The sequence below is a fragment of the Hippoglossus hippoglossus genome, chromosome 11 (assembly GCF_009819705.1).
Source record: "Hippoglossus hippoglossus isolate fHipHip1 chromosome 11, fHipHip1.pri, whole genome shotgun sequence".
Taxonomy (NCBI): Eukaryota; Metazoa; Chordata; class Actinopteri; order Pleuronectiformes; family Pleuronectidae; genus Hippoglossus; species Hippoglossus hippoglossus.
In genome coordinates this window covers 12,355,780-12,368,964 of record NC_047161.1, presented here as the reverse complement: position 1 = coordinate 12,368,964, position 13,185 = coordinate 12,355,780, and the positions used below count along the sequence as shown (strand labels likewise).

The window sequence follows — 13,185 nt, the reverse complement described above, 5'->3', positions numbered from 1 at the left end:
CACGTCCACAGCCTCACAGAGCTCCACTGTTTGAGCAGTGTGACATCACCGTATTAGAAATGAGGTTCATCTGAAAAAGCTCAGAGTAGATAATTGTTGTTACCCGTCCAGCACACGAGCCGCGCGATTGATTTAGAAGCCGGCAGAGAGAGAGAGAGGTGAGCCATCAGCGTCACCTTTGGCATGTTGTGTCTCTCCCGCTCATTTCCATCTCTACACACGGATGACAGATGACGCTCTGACAGGTGTCAGCGAAGTGCAGAGCAGGTCTTGTCACTCATTTAGTGAACGCGACTGAACCCCCCCCCCCACTGTGTGGGACACGCACACTTTGACATACCATAACTAGAGAGAGGCGGCTGGGGGGGGGTATGTCTGTTTCTCTGTGTGATAGACAGAAAAATAGAAAATGACTGGGGAGAGGGAAAGAGAGAAAATGGGAGAAAGGAGAGACGTGTGTGATGAGATGGATGTGGATGCAACAAAAAAATCTATATAATGATCCTTAAAATTATTCAAATATTAAGCAGAATATAAATATAGACGGTGGGTGAAGATGTACGTATTTGTTTGGCAAAGAACCAAACACTTTCCAAAGTTAGAAATCCAGGTATCCATCTTTTCTCAGCGGACGTGTGACATGTGTCATCTCTCACAAAGCCCTTTTGTGGCGCTGATCTTGGGACATGTCACAGCACAATAGACGCACTTTAGGTCTAAATCAGCAGAGGCTCAATAAGCACGACAGGGAGAGGACGTGCATCATTTTACTTTCATTTGTAGATCAGACTCAATGATAAAAACTGTAACATTATCTTATTTCTAAGAAAAATTATTGGTGAACTAACACATTTGCAAGAGTGTATTTTAAACACCACAAATGCAGCACTATAAATTGAACATATACTCAACATATGTATGTGTATCTGTGGGTTTCCTTACTTGATTCGTTACGTAATTTATTTGCCGCAGTCAATGAAAATATGTTTCAATTCACCGTGCACCATTGCCAAAGAAATTAACTATGATTTTACACCGAGGACAGCTTAAGCTAATGACTTAGTGACAGCACGAGGATACTCTTTGCAGATAATGGGTACTTCCAATAAGAGTGCTTTTCACAAAGGGGGTTATCACCTATGGTAAGAGTGTGTGAGTGCTTTTCACGTACAGTATAGGTCCATGGCATTGGACCATGGACACAGAGGTAGTGCACTATTAGCACACATTACTGGAAATAAATTAGCATGTAATTTTATGATTTTATTAAATGATATTTTGGGGGTCTAAAAGTACAGCGGCTGTAATTGTCATTTAAAGTGTTTTGAGCGCCGGGATTATCATGAATTTATGCAAAGACATGACAAATCTAAAGTAGTTTATGTGGCGAATGCACCACATCACCGTTACAACTCGACTGTGTCAGCGAAGAAATGTTATGAACGTTGGGAAATATATGCTACTTGTTCTTTGCTTTTGAACCGTCTGGATTCACCAATAGAGGTGCCATTGTTCCGCAACTCTAGATTTCAAGTAGGGGCTCAGGCAAAACGGAGCTGGACCCCCCATATTTCATTTCTCCCTCGCTGATAGCATTTATCAGCAGTGTCCTGATAAAAACAAAATATGCAACTTAAGCCCGAGCAGGGCTAAGCCGCCGAGGTGGACAGGATTACCTGGGGGCTAGCCGGGACAGGCATCAGATTGTACTGTCATAAAGGGCCATTAGCCTCTTGGCAAACTGTACCTCAAGCCCAAGATGACAGAGCTTTTCAAGACGGACAGGGAGGAAAATATGAAACTTAAATTCGTCCTGACAGACGTCTCAATGAGTGAGAGCCCCGGAAAAAATGGATTTGTAAAGCAAAACAAACATGAGCAACTTTTTTATTCGTCTCATACTTAAAGGATTTAAAATTTCTCCATAGAATAATCAATATCCAGTGTTCTCTTCTGGATGTAAGGATTTGTATGAAAAGAGAGGCCAGGTTTCCACACAACACACAATGGAGTAGACTTACTGACTGGCTGGGATTAAATTTAATACAGGATCTTGACAGACATATCCTGGAAGCATATCACTCTCTCCGCAGATTCCCTAGGAGCAAAGCTTACATGTTTTCTCTTGGATTTGCCTCATTAATTGTCCAGTTAAGCTCCTTTAATCCACGATGATCACTTTCTTTTTACGTCTGAGGGCATTTTCTTTGAGCTCAAATATCTCGATGCCCTCTTGTCTTGGAACTTCACAGCTCGTAGGGCGAAATTAAATGCAAACTGAAAGCACACGCTCAGGTTTGAATGGAAGGCTCCGTTTTACGGCAGGGTGACATTACAATGCAAAGTGTAATGGCAGCAAAAGGGGGGGGGGGGGGGGGGTAGTTGTTTAGACAAAGTGACCACAGGTATAACAAGTATACACGGCTAGACGACACAGCAGAGACAGCTGTCTTTCACTGTCACTTTCTCTGACATGTGGAAGGAGAGGTCTAGTCTGTTATCTTTGGGAGGTGATCTGGATTATTTGGTGTGACACACACACACACACACACACACACGCACACACGCACGCACGCACGCACACACACACACACACACACACACACACACACACACACACATGCTACAACCACATGGCTCGTGATATGGCCCTCAGGCAGTGCACAGAGAGGGACAGGATGGAAGCAGGTGTGTGTGTGTGTTGGGGGGGGGGGGTGCCCTGTCAGACTGGCCAGGCAGGCTTCTGCTGGAGTCGTCCTCTGCGTCCCCTGTCTGTCTCTCTCACTGCACTTACAGCGGCTGCCAACCCGTCCTTTTCCCAGAGGGCTTTGTGAAAGGACAGAAATGTGATGCTGCTACTTAGACACAAGTTGCGGTGGAGTCTGTCTGCGTCGCCCATGTCGTATCTCCCCAAACCCCACCCTCCCGCCTCCTCCTATTTTTCCCTGAGCAGGGAGACTCCAGGCGCCAGGCTCAATGTAACTGCAGTCTCAGGTATGCTGGGTGGACAGTGCAGCGGCTTCCCAGGGCTTCACCTGCACCTGACACTGAGTGATGCGGGCACCAAGAGCAGCTATACCTCAGGCGGGGGTGGCGGGGGGGCAGCTCAAAGCAAGACAATCCATCATTCATAAAGTTCACCCATAACAGGACATGTGAGTGAAATAGCCTCTCCTCCTGCCATTATAGCTTGTAGTCTCATTAACTTTGATCACGGTCAACACTTCAACGTTAGTCTCCTATAAAGGTCTTTCTCCTATTTTAAGTTGTAATATATCATGTTATTTAACCTGACTGATTGTCTCTAGTTGTTAAGCAGATATTCCATAATCTCATGCTATCAACTGCTGAATCTTTTTATATTATAAACTTTTTCCAACATAAAAAATATTAATTTTAATCCACTGTTTTTATAAATAGGGTTGCTATTATACTCTGTTGCCAGGCATGTTTCAATCAAGCAACTCAGTTATAGAACACGCTTATGTAAAGCAATGGCAATATCATGCAGCACATTTACTTTGTTACTACACTTGAGTACATTTTTCATGTACTTAACTTGACTTTTACTCCACTATATATAATTAAATGATGTGAAAATGTAAATGTTTTCAGTAGCATCATCTGCAGCATTCTTTATTAATATTACGAGTCTGTATTATTCTTGACAAAGTCAACAATGTAGCATAGGCCACACTCATTAAGTATACTTTTACTTATAATAATAATGATATTTAAAGTACATTTAAAATTAAGTACTTACTTTAAACATGTATAAAATTTCATGTGATACTTTTACTTAGGTACATTTTTGTGTATTTACTTGTACTTAAGCAAAACGTTTGAGTACTTCCTCCACCACTGATGTTAAATGTGAGCAGATGCATAGCATGTCACCTCTTCCTTTTTTTTGATTGGTTCATTTGATTCTAATTTGGGTGAAGGATCCTCTTTTGATTAAAACCAATTGTTGTGCATGTTTCTACATCCAAATGGAATCAGGCCATTTAAACACAGTGGTATTTACTTCCTGCCCTCTCTCTCCCTCCAAGTCTTGTTCCTCTTTCCTGCAAATGTTGTGGCATTGTCATGTGTGGAGGCTTAGGGCGATTACAAAATAATTTGAAAATAGAATAAGTATGCAGGGCCTAAGTTGAGGTTTGCTCCGTCTGTCAATGTATGACAGCTGCAGAGCAATTTTCATTGTGGTGCGAGTGGTTTTGTGGTAGAAGTGCACTCTCATTTATCTAAAATACATCCTAAGCTGTGGCTAACGCTTCATTATTCGAGCAGGCCACATGGGTTGCGTTGTGCATTTGCTCCTAAATGAAAAATCTTTGGCGAAATTTGCCTGACTTTAGTGCATATGTTTTGAGGAAAGCGATGGGGCTTTTGTGGTGGTGTCACAGAGAGAGAGAGAGAGAGAGAGAGAGAGAAAGAGAGAGAGAGACTGTGTCCGGGAAAGGGGGAAACAAACGGGAGAGAAATTCGGAGAGGCAGAGAGAAAGAGTGCTCTGTTATCCAAAATATTTCGCAAGTGTTTTCTAAGCATTGCTCCACTCTTCCAATGTCAAACCACTGTTATTGAAAACCAACCGTGCTGAAAACTGGGAAACAAGCAAACACATGCTTTACAGTAGTTCTGGTTTTATCTGTAAAGCACTGCACTGATCAGGGTCTGGTCTGCATAGTTTTTTGAAAATGCCTTCATGTAAAACAAAAAGGTACATCAACAGTCATACAAATACCCCAAATCTACACAACGCCATGGACTCCAGGTTATATTTTCGTCCTCATAATGCTTTTTTATGGCTCATGTTAAAGTTACAACCACATTTATGCGGGAAATCAAACTTTCCCTCATTCTTTTTTCTCCAGAGTGAAGGTTGTGGTTTTTTAAACTTGTCTTCCCTCCTCACTGTGCTTGCACAATGCATAAGAAATACATTGATATTTATGTTGGACTTTTGTTATATTGATATTTATATCGCCCCAGCTCTACAGGTAAACAGCACAAAGCCTACCAGGAGGAACTGGGGGAACTCTCCTTAGCTGAGCTGCTTGTCCCTCTGCGTTCCAAAGTGCAGTCGAATGAACTCACAGGCCCAGTTGAAGGGGATGTGCTTGTGGCTTGTCTTCTGGATGAAGACCTGCTTCACATCCTCTGCAGGGGAGGCAAGAAAGAGACAAGCTTCAATTAACTGACACAAAAATGTTTTATTATAAGGGCCGTCACTGGATCGACACTAAATGACTAATGTAGTTTTTGGAAACACGGGAACTAATGTCTCTATGTGTTTTTAAAAAGTCAAGGTAAACTTTATTGTCACTCAGACCATACAACAAGAAATGCACAGCAGAACGAAATTGCGTCTCTCCCAGCTCCATGTGCAAACACAAAAAGACATATAAATATATTAATATAAAGTATATTAATATAAAGGGCCCATTCTAGGGTAAATAAAACAACAATTTGTATAATTTAGATGAAACACACTTGTGAAAACATCACTAGGATTATTTTATATTAAATTTCTGTCAATAGATCCCTCTCAGCTAAACATAACACACTGGACCTTTAAGGCCTAAAGACAAACTAAGCCATACAAAATTGCACGTTATTTCAAAGTGGTTGGATAATTGCACAGACACTGGTGAATTTCTTTTTTTTGCAGCGCATGTGTTGTCAAACTGATGTTGCTATTTTCGGAGTTGGCTCGTGTTGAGACTTTCTGCAGCGCATGTGTCGTTGCTTTGATGAAGTTGTTTTATTAATTTGTTTCCCCTCTATTTGCATGTGTTGATCTCTCTCGGCCACCGTAGACATTTGCCTCATCGTGCCTCAGACAGAGCGCTGGTTTCTGCTGCTGCTGCTGCTCTTGCGCAGTTTACGCAACCTCCACATGCTCGAACATCTCTGACGTAGCAGGCGTAAGGTAGGAGGGAGCCATTCATTCACCAACAACAGCAACACACACACACACACAGACACAGACAGACAGACAGCAGCGCTAACATGTCGGAGAAGAAGCAGACCGTGGACCTGGGTTTACTGGAGGAGGACGATGAGTTTGAAGAGTTCCCAGCAGAGGGTAAATAGCACACATGTCACTGTGTCTTGTTTTACGTGCTGTGAGCGAACTGACGTAGTTTTCAGATCAGGGCCCCGCGGCAGTGACTCAGCTAGCCAGGGCCGTGTTAGCATTAGCATTAGCTAGCGAATTTATCGGTAGCCATAGTCCGCTGCTTTAACCATATGGATGTATTGATAGTACGAGGCTCCATTGACGTAAATGTCAGTAATTGTGTTTAAATAGTCTTTAGTTCGTCCTCGCCTTTTCCCCTGCGTATGTTCTTTCGTTTGTCTTGCTAACGGCTGCTAGCTACCTAGCATGGTGGTAGCATAGCTAACAGTCTGAGGTGTTAGCCGCTCAGGTAAACACAGATTAAGAAGACTTCCTCATCTGTATTGTTTGAGATTCTTGTGCCGTGTTTGAGAATCTCATACTAATGTTTTAAAAGAGGATTTGTTTGTGTAGTGTGATGACGTTGTTCCCTCTGCCTGCTCTCCACAGATTGGACGGGGCTGGATGAAGATGAGGATGCTCATGTTTGGGAAGACAACTGGGACGATGACAACGTAGAAGATGATTTCTCAAACCAGCTGAGGTAAGCGGAGAAAAGCTACAGATCGATTAACCACGTTGGCGTGTCTCAATCGTAGTTGTTCTGTCAAGCTTTAATTTTTAAATGAGCCTTAACAAGAATGTGTGAGTGAGGAATAACAAGCAAGAGATTGTGTTTATATATAGATGTGCTCAAGTCAAATTACTCACTGATCATGAGCTGTTTTGCTCAGGCCTCCAGTCCACAACTTTTTTCCTTTGACAAACGAAACACTTGGACACGGCTTGAGTATTATTTTTTCATTATTTTGCAGTTGAAGGAATATTCACATCAGTATATACTTTTTAATCATCTTTATTGTGAGATTTCATTTTTGTATTATTAATATTTTCAGCAGCCGTCAGAGGCAGCAAAATAACAATAAATTTAACTAATTTTTCCTTTACATCCTTCAAATTGGTAAATGTAGTGAATATATCGCATATAAGACTCTGCACAAATGCTTACTTATTTAATAGAAACCAGTTATTGCAGATTAACACAATAATCCCTATATTTTCATCCCAATTTTCTACACATTTTTATGGGAAATTTCTCTAAATCGGAAGAATGGACAACCACAATATGCTTATAATGCAGAATTATAATCTTCTATGATTTATTAAATCTATTCCTGAAACCTTCATAATGCTAATGGGACAAAAATAAGTGAACCCCTGGAGTAAATAACTGACCAGAACCTTATTTAGCAGCTGTAAGATCAAACAAGTACTTTCTGTCGTTGTGGATCAGAAGTGCACAATGTTCAGAACGGTTCTTCCTTCAGAACAGTTCAATCATATTTTTAAGATGTCTGATGTGAACATTCCACAGCGTCTCTACTGGGTGAAGGTCTGTTCTCTGACTGGGCCAATAAAAGTAAACTTGATGTAAATTTAATAAAAGGCGATGATCTCTGCGCAGCAGTGCTTCTCCTTGGTGTCAGCTGGTAAATACAATAATGAATTGTAGCGCACACTAGAATGTAAGGACTGTTACTACTTATTCAATAAATATTAGTATTTAGAATCACAAAATGACAGAAGGAGGAGCCAACAATGTTTTGAATATCGACTGACTTTCTGTATCATTCAATTATAAACTTTGGAATTATTTTCCTCTTCATGGTGTTGAGCTATTCAGGGCTACTTCCCTGTCATGATGCTGTTGTCATGTTGGTATAAAGTGCCCTTTTTACTCCATACGTAGAGCTTCTGTTTTCCCGGACAATTCAGCCTTTGTTTCATCGGTAAGAAAAGAATGCTCCTGAAGTGTCGTGGAGTGTTGAGGTTTCTTCGGCAAACTTCAGGCCTCAATAAAGTTAGTTAAGGAGAGCAGCAGCTTCCATCATGTAACCATGCAGCAGGATTTACAAATGATCGACTCATGGATGTTGATGTTGACCTGCTCTGGTGAATTTTAAGCTTTTAGGTTGTTTTTAACCTTACTGAGCATTGGCTGAACTCACTATTAATATTAATATTAAGGCTTTTGTATATCATAAATCGAGGGGTTCGAATACATTTTTCAACCTACACTGTTCATGTTTGAATAATATATTCATTACGGACAAGGACAATTCAACGATCTTTGTGTTAATGGTTAAAATTAATTATTTGTTTTTAACTTGGATGAAGACGAGATCCTGATTTTAAGACAAATACAGAGGAAATCACACCCTTTACTTGCCTTTTTATATATCAAAGTTTCATCATAGGATCTGTTCTGCTTTAAAGGTTTAACTCTCACTCTTATTGAATAATCAATAACTTAATAGGAAAGTGGCTGGTCTGTTTTTATTGGAGTACACTCCAGACAGTAATATGCTATTGTTTTATTTAGGCCAATTATGACAGATGTGCTATTAAGTTATTTCTTAAAGATATCATTATTGTTAAAGGGCATACAGCTCCCATATATATATATGTAATCATCGAATCCATAGCTGCACGCATTATGCAATATTTATATGTATTTTTTCACTCCCATCTCTTAATGGTTCTCACAATCAATAGAGGGTACTTATGCTTCAGCCACCCACCTGTAATCATCTCTACTGACTTGATTTTTCTATTTTTCTTTTTCCTCCCCGCAGAGCCGAGCTGGAAAAACATGGTTACAAAATGGAGACATCATAGCGGCTGACGTGGCCTCTACGTATACGATGACAGTGGATATGGACATTTCTGTTTGAATAGAACCGGTAGACCACACATCACCGGAAGATATTTGACGACGTGAATTTGTTTCTTTTTTGTAAGAAATATGGATAAAAATAAACAGTTTGGAGATTAAAGTTCATTTGATTGTTTAACTGACCAACAATACTGCAGATGTTTAGACTATGATTTTTACACATGATAAATTTATAGTTTATTTTAGCTTTTCTGTTATCCAGCTCTTATTGAAGCTGTTTTTTTCTAAATCTAAAACTTTGCATTTACTATTTCTGTATGGAAGACTCCTCAGGGTTTGGCTGCGATATCTGCAATTTACTGTCTTTGTTAAGAGCTGCTGAGTCAAAACAGCCTTCCTGCAAATGGACGTCTTATGAACCTGGGTCACGTTGAGCATTTATTTTGGATTACATGAATTTTGCACGATATTGCTCAAGTTCAAGAGCTAATATTTTGAAGCAACTGTGTATTTACGTATGCTTCCTTTTATTGAATCTGCCAATGCGATGTCTCCACGTGAGAGGAAGACAAAAAGTATACACAAGCCGTAAAGAAGATGTATGTTAGACGTGCGCAGTGGAAGTGTGCACAATGCAAACAAGTGTGTCTAAGTACTTGTGATGCATGCTACACACAAGGCAGCTCCTTTGCCCTGTGCTGTATGACATCCCCCTTTCCTCTCAGCCCCACAGTGCTGGGCCGAGTCCCTGAAGGAGAGATTATCCACTGCCGTGTTTGTCAGAGGCAGGGAGGGGGTCTCAGCATGCGGTCTCCCAGCCTGCCTTGCCTGGGCCTGCCCCTACTGCCAGCCAGGCCCTTCTCTTCCGCTTGGCACAGCGGGGACTCTCGTACTGAACCAGAGGCCAATTTATCCCCTCCACACTCCCCCGGCAAAATGATTTCTCTCAGTGTTTTGTCGACTCTCAGTCCCAGGGTCCTAATGAGGTGAAATGGATGCCAGTAAGACCAATGCTATGAAAGCAGTTTCCAGCTTGAAAACAACATATCTTCCTCCCGTAGAAAAGGAAAAGTAACTTAAATACATTGATTTAAGTACAGTAATCAAGCACAATAATTATTTCCATTTTGTGCAACTTTCATCAAATTAATACATTTATATATTTGTTAAATTTATCAGATTTGTCTGGTTTTATATGCAAAATACATTAAAGCCTAAATGTCACGAGGTGTTCGCTTCACATAAGTGTTCATACACTGTTAAAGTTACGCATCTCATGAAGAAGCAAGAGAAGGAGATATTTAACCGTTTTTTCAAATGGAAATAGGGGTTTTCTAGATAGAAGTGTTTGTATATAAAAGTATGAAACCATAAAAAAAGACTGCATTCATAAAATTAAAACTTAATTCAGCAAAATACCAGAAACGAGATGATCTGCATGAGAAACCAGCACGATTATTCAAACTAAACTGGTTTACTTTATTCATTTAACACAAATCATTAAAATTATGAGATAAAAAAAATACTTTTTCCATTTATTCTAATTCTACAAATTTAGCTAAGAACTGTCTGTGCTTCCTGAACACCGGAACACCCCAAGTTAACATTAAAAATATAATCTATAACACAAAAAATAATGGGTCATATGAATCACGGCAAATTCTAACAATTATACAGTGGAATTTGAATACAATATGGGTTTTATGTAAGTATTGCTTCTTATGAGGCTGATCTTTTATGTTAGGATATGTTTCCATCGCTGCGTTGTGCCTGTGTGTGGCCTTTCATTCCAGATTCTTGTGCTCTCCCCTTGTGGTGCTTGTTCACTGTTTGCTGCTTTGCACGTGTTAGTACTTGGAAAGAGTTCTTCGGCACTTCAAAGTGTTGCGCTCAGATTTTGGCATTAAAGGCTGGAAAAGTAAGAAGTGGAAATCTGTTTGCCCAAGCCTTGCGTTTAACTGTTGGCAACTGAAAGCACGCTGACAAGCATCTGACAGTCTCTCGATCTCTTCTGGGATAACACAGAATCCCTGTTTACTACTGGTTATTATCCCAATCAACTGCATATTACAGCCCAACAGCTCTCCTGAGTGCACGGCCCAGATTGCGTTTGAGAGACGATGCTCCGGCTCCCACTGATATATGTGTCAATAAAGAAAATAAACATTTCGCCAGCGCCGCAGGAAATAAGTGATCTGATCTGACTCATCCATATGGGACACTAAGGCCTATTTATGTCCCTGGAACCAGGGGCCCTGGGCCAGATGATTATTCTAAGGGTTGCGAAGTCAGTGAAGTGAGAGAATCGGTAAGTGAGAGCAACAGAGGAGGACCTGTGACCATTTTGTTTGTGCTGAAAGCGTAAGATTGGTCCCTTGTGTTTGACGCCGCGAGGGCCTCGATGGGCCCTCAGTGTTCAGCCCCACACGATCGCCAGCCTTTTCAGTGTCTCCGCTCGTTCTTTGAACCCATCTAGCGATGACTTCAATTTGGCCGAGCATTTTTGTCGTTCTTTTGTGACCCACATGATTCAGCTCGACATGTATCGACCCCCTCAATTGAGGGAGAACGATAAAAAATTGTGTATATTTTAAAATCTTATGAAACCATTTAGACAGTGGATTATTCTTTTTTTAAATGGCAGTTCCGTGTCCTTTAGCAATAGGAAGTTTTAGTCTTCCGACAGAAATCCAAGTCACACTTTCCCCAGATTATTTTCATGGCAACAACAGAGTGCAGCAAATTCTGTAAACTGACTCTTTCTGAAAGTCCGGATTCCTTGAAAATCATATTCTTATTTGCAAATCGTTTTCTTTTATACCCACACAGCTCGAAGACCACATGACTCGGTGCGGCAAAGCAGTCAATGGAACTGCGGCGAGCACCATTTCATAATACTTCATGTTGGGAGATGGCAGATCCATTGTTCTCAAGCCCCACGAGCCTGTGGGCGAGAGTCCCTGCTGTGTCTCCACTGAAGAAACACACCAGCCTCCCAGGCAGCATATTCCGCTCTATTCTGCACACACTGGAGGCTACTGTGACCGTTCCAGCTCTCTCCCCGCCGCTGCAGGCCCCTGCTCTCTCTGCGTCTCCCCTCTCCATTCCCTTCACCGCTGAGCCGGGGTGAAGATGAAGCTGTCACTGCACAGCTAGGAAGCATGCAGCTGCTACTATAATAGCCCTAATTGCACGTTTCTTTTGTTGGGCTGAAATTAGCAGAGGGGCTACAATACTACTACCAAAGCCCCCCCAAAACCTCCAAGTAAAGATGGAGGGGAGAGAGTTTAAAAAAATAAAAAAAAAGACACTCAGGGGTGCGTTCACCAGTGAGACTGCCAACCCCACCGCCGAATGGCCCACACCTGCACACTAGCACCCCCGCTAAAGTAAACACAGATAATAAGGTATAATTACTTTAGAAAATAATAACGAGGAGCACCCCTCCAGACCCCCCTGCTCCCGGTGACAAAGGGCTGCCTGTTTATTGTGGTAGGTGAAACAGCCCCAAAGGACGCTGTCGAGTGCCCTATCAAAAGACCTGAGGTCCCCTTATAGGACAGCCATCAGTGTCAAGGAGGACTGGGGCTTTTAAGTCTGTTCTCCCCTAACTGCCTCAATTAACCAGTGTGGATTGACCACAGGCTAGTTTTTCAACCCCATTCATCCTCATCAAATTGATCCTGTGTTGTCCTCAATGGGTTTCCCCCTTTTCTTTGTGATCAGAAGAAACCAATGGAAAAATTATACAAATCATGTCATGTGCACAGTGAAATAACATTTGAACCTTTTTTATATAAAGTATTTGTATAGAAAAGAGCATGGGAATAGATCCTGTACATATGCTGATGTGCAAAATAAATGTAAGGAATAATGCATTGTATAGTTTGTTTCTTTGCTTATAGATATTCTCTCTGCAGTTGCTTGAAAATATTGTAATGAGTCAGAAGATAACAGGTCATTGTGGGAAACTGCCATCTGACGGTTTGCTTAATTTAGCTTAGCTTAGCATAAACGCTGGGGTCCAGACAGAGACTGTGTATAAAGACAAAATCCCCCAAAAGATTATTACGTTTAGTTGCACTAGTAGTTTGGCTTTTTTGAAGCAAATTGTACTTACTTGATTCTTGCTGTTCTGGGTTTGTACCCTCATGGCTGAATGCACTTATTGTAAGTCACTTTGAATAAAAGCGTCAGCTAAATGATATGTAATGTAATATAAAGATGGACGTCGTGTCTCTACTTCCTCCCACTATCTTATTCGAGAAAATATTTGATGTGTACTTTTTAGTTTTTTCCCTATCCCATTAATTAACATGGAGGAGAAATGTATGACATATAGGTGGCAATTGAGACATTTTGGCTTCAAGTTTGGGGGTGTGG

The 13,185-nt window shown here is 41.1% G+C and overlaps 1 long non-coding RNA gene across 1 annotated transcript; it reads left to right on the top strand.

Moving 5' to 3' along the window:
- Window positions 1–5,916: 5,916 nt before the first annotated feature.
- Window positions 5,917–8,967, top strand: LOC117770734. Its single transcript, XR_004615439.1, has 3 exons — window positions 5,917–6,092; window positions 6,576–6,669; window positions 8,762–8,967. It is a non-coding gene; the product is annotated as an uncharacterized LOC117770734 (long non-coding RNA).
- The last annotated feature ends 4,218 nt before the right edge of the window (window positions 8,968–13,185 follow it).